This window comes from Cryptomeria japonica, chromosome 1, assembly GCF_030272615.1.
Source record: "Cryptomeria japonica chromosome 1, Sugi_1.0, whole genome shotgun sequence".
In the NCBI taxonomy this organism is placed as follows: Eukaryota; Viridiplantae; Streptophyta; class Pinopsida; order Cupressales; family Cupressaceae; genus Cryptomeria; species Cryptomeria japonica.
In genome coordinates this window covers 301469119-301477947 of record NC_081405.1, presented here as the reverse complement: position 1 = coordinate 301477947, position 8829 = coordinate 301469119, and the positions used below count along the sequence as shown (strand labels likewise).

Here is an 8829-nt window from a genome sequence, read left to right as displayed (position 1 = left end):
CAAGATTGGCTAGAATTGATTATGTTCCTCGTGTGCACAAACCGACGTTGCAAGCGCATCTAGGTGGGTAGGTTTACGCTAGGCATGCCCTCGTTGTGCATCCCAAAGCACCAGAATGTTGAGAGTCATACCCTACCGGTGCGATCTCTCAAGTGCCCCGAGTCCAAAAAATTGTCAAAATTTGACGGACTGTTTCTTCCAATCCACGACACATACGGTCAATGTGTTTGATCCCATGGGGTCGTGTGAGGCTCCTCTACAATAGCCTATCTCAATTTTTGATGACTCAGAGCCATTTTCAATTAGTAGCATTTTTTCGCCTGCTCAAAAAATCGTCAGTTGCTTGCAAGGAAAAGTTGCAAGATTGGCTAGAATTTATTTTGTTCCTCGTGTGCACAAACCGACGTCGCGAGCATGTCCGGGTGGGTAGGTTTACACTAGGCATGCCCCTATTGTGCATCCGAAAGCACCAGAACGTTGAGAGTCATACCCTACCGGTGCAATCTCTCAAGTGCCCTGAGTCCAAAAAATTGTTAAAATTTGACGGACTATTTCTTCCAATCCACGACACATACGGTCGATTTGTTTGATCCTGTGGGGTCGCGTGAGACTCCTCTACAATGGCCTATCTCAGTTTTTGATGAATCAGAGGCATTTTCAATTAGTTCATTCATTTTATTGGGCATTGACTTCAATATATTCTCATCAATGTCAATTAGATACTTTGGTTTCCTACGAATGATTCTAGGAGGTGTTAACATTGGTGCATTATGTACATTCAATTCATCAAGTAGAGAAGGTGTAATATGTTCGTCATTTAATTGATTATTCAATGTGGTATCTTCTTCAATTGCATTAGGTTCAAATGGTAAATTATCAAATGTTTCTTCTTCAATTGCATTAGGCTCAAACGGTAAATTATCAAATGTTTCTTCTTCAATTACATTAGGTGCATTATATTCGTTTGGTAAATTGAATTGAGATGTTGAGGTTGACATACCTTCTTCTCCCATTGTTCTTATGTCACGCAATTTCTTCGTACGCTACCTTTGTCTTTCCTTTTGAGCCTCTCGTTGTTCCATTGTTCCTCGCTTGTTCTTTCCCATGGTTGAGATCAGTTGACCTAAATAGAATCATATTACATATATATGTGAAGAAAAGTTCAAAAATAAATAAATAACTATAAGTATGCATCTTATCACTATTTTTTGGAATCAAACTATTAAACAATCACAATTTAATCTTTTGAAACCATGCAAAAACAAAAAACTAATAAAAACAACAATTCAATCATTTGAAATCATGCAAAAACAAAAAATTCACTTACTTTTATGTTTACAATAGTGATAGAAGTGCAGACACAGTTCCAGTGGGGCCTTCAACGACCTCAAAAACTTCTTTTGAGGCCGTTGAGGCTCTTGGGCAACTAAAACTATGTCTATAAACCGCGTACGCGCTGTTAGACCATAAAATGTTGACAAGCCCAATGGTATTCTTTTCTCCTATTATGGGCTGATAAGTAGCGCGTGCGTGCTACTAAGCCTAAAAATGTTATCCCAAGGTATCGAATAATGGGAATAGTAACCCGTACGCACTTATGAGTAATAAGTACTGTGTACGCGCTACTAAGCCTTAAAAAAGTTATGGAAGGGGTATGGAGGAAGGGAGAGGGAGAGAGGGAGAGAAGAGGGGGGAAGGGAGAGGTAGAGGGAGAGAGAGAGGGAGAGAAGAGGGGGGAGGGAAGGGAGAGAGAGAGGGAGAGAGAGGGAGAGGAGAGGGGAGAGGGAGAGAGAGGGAGAGAGGGAGAGGAGAGGGGGGAGAGAGAGCGAGAGGGAGAGAGGGAGAGAACATGGGGGGAAAGGGAGAGGGAGAGGGAGGGAGAGAGGGAGAGAAGAGGGGGGAGGGAAGGGAGAGAGAGGGAGAGGGAGGGAGAGAGGGAGAGGAGAGGGGAGAGGGAGGGAGAGGGAGAGATGGAGAGAACATGGGGGGAAGGGAGAGGGAGAGAGAGAGAGAGAGAGAGAGAGAGAGAGAGAGAGAGAGAGAGAGAGAGAGAGAGAGAGAGAGAGAGAGAGAGAGAGAGAGAGAAGGTATAGAGAGGGAGAGGGAAGGGGGGGGAGAGAGAGAGAGAGAGACAGAGAGAGAGAAGAGAGAGAGAGAGGAGAGAGAGAGAAGAGAGAGAGGAGAGCGAGAGATGAGAGAGACGGTGGATCGAGAGAGAGAGGGAGAGAGAGGAGAGAGAGAGATCGAGAGAGAGAGAGGGAGAGGGAGAGGGAGAGGGAGAGAGACGGAGAGAGAGAGGAGAGGGGAGAGGGAGAGAGAGGGAGAGGAGAGGGAGAGGAGAGGGTGAGAGGGAGAGAACATGGGGGGAAGGGAGAGGTAGAGGAAGGGAGAGAGGGAGAGAAGAGGGGGGAGGGAAGGTCTAGAGAGAGAGAGGGCAGGAGGGAGGAGAGAGAGAGAGTGAGAGAGGGAGAAGGGAGAGAGAGAGAGAGAGAGAGAGAGAGAGAGAGAGAGGAGGGTGAGATGAGAAGAGAGAGAGAGAGAGAGAGAGAGAGAGAGATGGAAGGAGAGAGGGAAGGAGAGAGGGAGAGAACATGGGGGGAAGGGAGAGGTAGAGGGAGGGAGAGAATACATGATAAAAATCAAAGAGGAAGTTGCAATAAAAATAAATTCACTTACTTCTATAGAAGTGTAGACACAGTTGTAGTGGGGTATGGAGGGAGAGAAGAAGAGAAAGAGGGATGGGGTATGGAGGAAGGGAGAATGGGAGAGAGAGAGACCTTGTATGCGTTTGAGAGGGAGAGACGATACACTTACATGTTTATATATATGTTTAATATATTATATGTATATAAACATATTATATGTATATAAACATATTATATATATAATATCATATTATACACATATTATATATTACATATATTATATGTATATACACATATTATACATAGAATATCATATTACACAATAGCGCGTACACGCTGTTTATAGTAAAGATAGCGCGTACACGCTATTTAAAGGGAAACAAGTGCGTATGTGCTGCTTACACTATACATACCTCGTACGTGCTTTTTAAACCATAAGTACCCTGTACGCGCTTTTGACTCTTTAGGCTTGGAAATAGGCCTGGATGACAAAGCTACGGATTGGAAGTTTGATTTCCCTCCATTTCTCTCATTTTTGATGTATTTTATTTTATCAACTTGGTTTATCGACTTTGTGATCATCAGGTTTACACTTCATAAAGTGGGTATTTCTAAAATTGCCACCATATTTTCACCCATCTTCTAAGATTTCTAACCATATAACTTTTTTCAATTTGAACAACAATAACATATTATTATTGAATTTCTTTTACTAGTGTCTCCATAGTTCTCACAGACATAGGTGCACAATTGTTTGAATAACTTTTGATATACGTATCCAAATTTAAAAAACGTTATATATTATTGTAGTGCACTTGATTCTTTACAATTTTTAAAAAAAATTTGTATTTTCAATTTGTTTAGTGCAACTTATGCTTCATGCACGAACAGGTACCGAATTTTCAGGATGTGCTCGATTGGAAAAACCATAAAAAAAAAATACTCAACAAAAAATTACAAAAAAATACACATCTTCTAATGCTCACTCTTAACTATCTTTCTGCCAAAGGATTTGTCAAAATACTAAATCTAACTATGACGTTTTTGATGCGCACGTCAGACACTATGTTATGTTTTTCAGAAAAAAAAACAGGGTTAGTTTTTCGTGCGCGAAGGATTTGACCCCCTTAATCTTATCCAATTTTGAAAAAGTTTAGTATTTTGGAAATTAGATTTAGAGTACTACAATATTTGTTCTTTGATTATCTTCATATCTTGAGTGGATGACTTTCAAATTTTGCCTCTAAGTTCAGGTTCACTTGATTTCAGAAAAAAGTGTCCACTTATACCCCCCCTTTTGACCACCATCTTTGTGCACTTACCCTAAGGCTTTCATCCATAATTTCTTTTGTTAGTGTGTCCATTTTTGGTCAAAAACCAACATGCACTATTTTGGGTATAGTTTTTTACACGTTCATCGGATTTTGAAGAAACTTATATTTTTAGAAACTAGACTCCATTCTACACAATTTAAAAAAAAAAAACGTTTTGATTTTTGATTAGTTATCAAAGATTTTAGGGGGGATCATGCTCAAATTTATGTTTTTCAGGATGTGTCCACTTCAAAAATTAGTAAAAAATCATATACTCATTAAAAAATTAGGTGAAAAATTTGGCATAAACTACATGGTGTTAGCTAATTTCTCACCGAAGTGATTTTAAAAATTTTTAAAAAAAGCTAACATTTTAGGGGGGCCACAACAGATGTTATGTTATGTTTTTTGCATAAAAACAGGACCACTTTTTGTGGCCCCCCTTTTTGAAGCCCTTAATCTCCACCATTTAAAAAAAAAAATAGTATTTTAGAAAGTAGACTCGAAGCACTCTAACTCTTGTTCTTGTTGCATCTTCAAATTTGGAGTGTAACTATCTTCAATTTGTCGTTGAAGTTTAGACTTTGCTGATTTCAGAAAAAAAGTGGCATCTTAAGACCCCCTTTTGGTACCACATCTTGGTGCACATACCCAGAAGGGAGTATATATAGTAACTTGCTTGATGGAGAGGAAAGAGGTAGAAAAATATCGCATAGATTTATAAAGATAAAGTGGATCAACTTGGGTGGTCAATATAACTATTTTGAACAAGAGAAAATAAGAAATCATTAGCATCAACTATATGGTTTACATAAAGCAAGGAAGATAACTTGTACTTTTCTTCTCACATATTTACTATACAATAAGTAAACAAGAAGGGTTAGAGTTTACAAAAAAAATGCTTTCCAATCTGGAATCTTTTACAAGTATTGACTTAATTTGCATGAGGGAGAGCACCATCAAGGTGTTTTACCTCTAACCATAGAACTGGCAGTCCCTGACACACCTTCCTTATGGAAGTTGCCCTACCCTTCATGAGGTTACAAACACATGAATAGGTCTAATTGCTATCTGAGCCTCACATTGAGAGCCTACATGAATCTAATCGGTCACACACTATAGGTACCTCCTAACTAGCACGACCTTTAACTAGATAGTGTATCTAGATCAAATGAATTGAGAGACACATGTACAACCCTCACCACCTTGACCAAATGTTTTGTATAATTTTGCAAAGAATGATGCACAAGTGGTCATTGTTCACTATCCTACTTGCCTTGTTACAACAATACTCAAGTTCTAGTTGACTTGGCATGGTGGACTTAACCACTATAACTTACTATCATTTCAATCTGTTTACTGCACAAGATTCAATTAAATGAAGTTCACATTTAGTCCACATTATATCTATTCAACTCCTTTTTAATTCTTAATATATAGTTAAGCTTTATCTTGATAGCCGAATGAGTTACAAAAATTGTCATGGTCTCAATTCTCTCCATTGGTTAGAATTACTTCCTAATCTCCTGCAACAAGACTATACCCTAATATGCATAGGGCTGGTCGAGATTTATTATTCTCTTTATGATTCATATTAAGAAATCTCATAATTTAATTATGCTTGCAAGTGGGTGCTTTTGGCACATTACATATGTACATGTAGGTTCATCCTTTGCACATAAATGCATACATGCAATGTGCCTGGAAATCTTTAATTGAACTTTATGTACCCACAACTGTCTATTTTTTGGGTTGGTTAAAGCTTACCAACTGGTATACAAATCTCATATCAACTGATTATCGTTCATGGAATAACAGATAACTTGATTCCATCGGGTTCTTAAATCTCAATACAATGGATTAATTTTTGCAGTATAGAGAACATTCTTTTACTTCTAAGTCTCTATCAGCCCACATAAGGGTCTTTGGATAAATTGTTAACAAACAAAAATTATGCCAGCCTCGGCTTAGCTATAGCTCAAACTTCAAGGCAATCATTATATTTGACAATGATTCTGCAAGTTAAGGTTTGGATGCTTCTATTTCCTTGTTTCTTATTGGCATTACATTTCATTTGTGTTCTAGTACACTATAGAATCGGTCACCACCACCTTTGGCAAGTCATGGAAGCATTGTTAAGTAACACCCATCATTAAAATATGATTGCTATGTTAATGTATGAACATGAAAACTCATTTTTATGAGCGGTTTCCACATTGTCTCCCAAGATTTAAATTTGAATTGTTGAATTAACAGTTATATCGATACACATATAGATATGCATATATATCAACTACACACATGCATATGTGTTGTTTAGTCACAAGTGTATATATATATATATATATATATGACTAAAATTGGTTAAATATTAACATCCAAAATTGAATCTAATAATTTATGTCAATTTAAATTATAAGTTCATGTCAAAATATATAGATTAGATATTGAAGATTCTTAACATAAGGGATACAATCTTGATCTGATCAACTTGACTAATAAGGTTGAGACATCATAATGTCATTAACACTAACTCAACCCTAATTAGGTTAAACTTATCTCAATAATCATGGCATTGATAGCAACTTTGACCTTTTCCCATATTTGCACCCCTCTCCCTGATGATGCTCTCCCTCCCTTCTCAGAGGGTGACAAGATTTCCTACACCCACTTAGACACACGAAGGTAGTTAGAAAAAATATTACTACCTTTCAAAGTATCCACATAACAAGGCGTTAGGTCACTTAATTGCTCAAATCAATATGCATTCATTCCATAAAAATTCATCAAACTGGTGTTCACATTAAGATTCACATAACATCATCATATCTCTAATATGCAATAAAGAAAAATGAACGTTTTCATGAAAAGAGGGATGTAACAATTATATTTCCGAAGGCTTTTGTTATAGGGACACATCATGGGTCAAGCAATCTTGGATCACTCAAAAACACTTCTTTTATGTTTGTTTTATTTTAAAGTACTTTGTAGTTTTCATATATGTAGTTACCATCATAGAATTCAATTCTCCCTATAGAATTCATTTTGGCTATTGTCACATTTTATTACAACACTGTTAGAAGTAGTCTTCCTACAATGTAGTACCAACTCCAAATATGTCCATGTGTTCATATTGTAATTGGTTTTCTTATTGTAAAATGTAGCACAATCTCAAGCCAAAGGGTCTCTTTCTAGACTTCACTCTAATAATTGAATTACATGTGAAATTTATGTTTCAGTTGGCATTGACATGCATTATAGAAAGAATGGAAGTGAGGATCAAGGAGATCCAGTATATAAAAGATCTATTTAATCTTAACCTACATTTTTTTGGCATACAATATTGTTGTAGACATCCTCCTTTTTGAATTTTAATATATTTCAATCATTTAAAAGTACTAACAAATTTCAGATTTAGCATCATTATATTTACCTGTACACACATATACAAGGATTATCTTATGTCTTATACTCTTACATTAAGGTGTTTGGGTTGCATGGGCAGACCATCTTTAATTAGACCTATTTATGACTACATCATACAATGAACATGTTTCACAAGAATAGTCATCTAATTGAATCTTATCATTTTCTTAAAAAAATTGACATATAACATTATGTAATTACCAAATTTCTATTCATGAATTATGTTACAATATACACATTTACAATTTCATGCAATTCTATAATGATGAAGTAAGAAGGAAAAGGATATTTTATGGTGTTGGGTAATACTTTTGGTTTCATTTTATATTGTGCCACTATTGTAACTATTATTTTCTCTTTCTTACTACCTTTGATTTTTAATAACCTTTTAATTTGACTACTTTTCATGAAGATTTCTCCTTATTTGTGAATGTGACAATATTTTTGAATGTTAATTGTAGTGAACAATCAAATTGTCAAAATTCTAGACAAACAATAAATGAATTACAAATAAAATTGCATACACAGTAATAATAAAAATAGAGAAAGAATTTTAGTTTACCACTTTACTTGCAAAAACATGTAGTTTCTTGTAGGTAATTAAAAATTATTGCACTTATTGAGATTGATTGAATATAAGGAATACTAAAATGTTATTTCTTTGTTGAAACATTATATATGATATCCATAGGGTAACTTCGATTCAAAGATGTAGAAACATTGTAAAATGAGAGGGTCTTCATTACTTCTGGAGGTGTTATATGCGTACTTGATCCAAACTTGTATAATGAAAATCTCTTTATTTCTATTAGAAATATCAAACCCTTAAAAATGATATGTATGGTATACTTAACCTAGGCTAAATGTTGTCTTTGTTAGGAAGGAACAATATGGACATGGAGCCAGCGATCAAGTTAGGTCATCATTCTAATATATTATGTTTGATAAATTGCTAAGTTTTCTCTTTGTTTCAACTCATATTGCTAATGCTTGATAATTTAAGTGTCCCTTAAACCAATTTGATTACCTATAAAAGCCTTCACGAATCTACAATTATTAATTTGTATAAACCAATTAAAAAAATTCTTTAAAACCCTCCTCAACCTTCCATTATTGACATTGTGATGATTGTATTAATAATATTTTTATTGTTGCTTTTGTGGATATCTGCTATCTTGACATTAAATATAGATAGTGCAATTGCAATATTATTAATACAATTAATGGGTATCTTAAATAAATCTGCAAATGGGGTGATGTTGCACAGACGTCATTGAGAGCGTAGAATCTCAAAGGCGGCGACGTTGTAAAACTAATTACCTCCTAGTCCTAAATAAATCAAAAACAGTTTTGGTAAAGACAACGACATCAAGGGTTCTATGGTGTAGTGGTTAGCACTCTGGACTTTGAATCCAGCGACCTGGGTTCGACTCCCGGTAGGACCT

General features: G+C 35.9%; 1 non-coding gene across 1 annotated transcript; it reads left to right on the top strand.

Annotated features, from left to right (window-relative positions):
• Positions 1-8757: 8757 nt before the first annotated feature.
• TRNAQ-UUG (transfer RNA glutamine (anticodon UUG)) lies at positions 8758-8829 on the top strand. The gene has a single exon. It is a non-coding gene; the product is annotated as a tRNA-Gln (tRNA).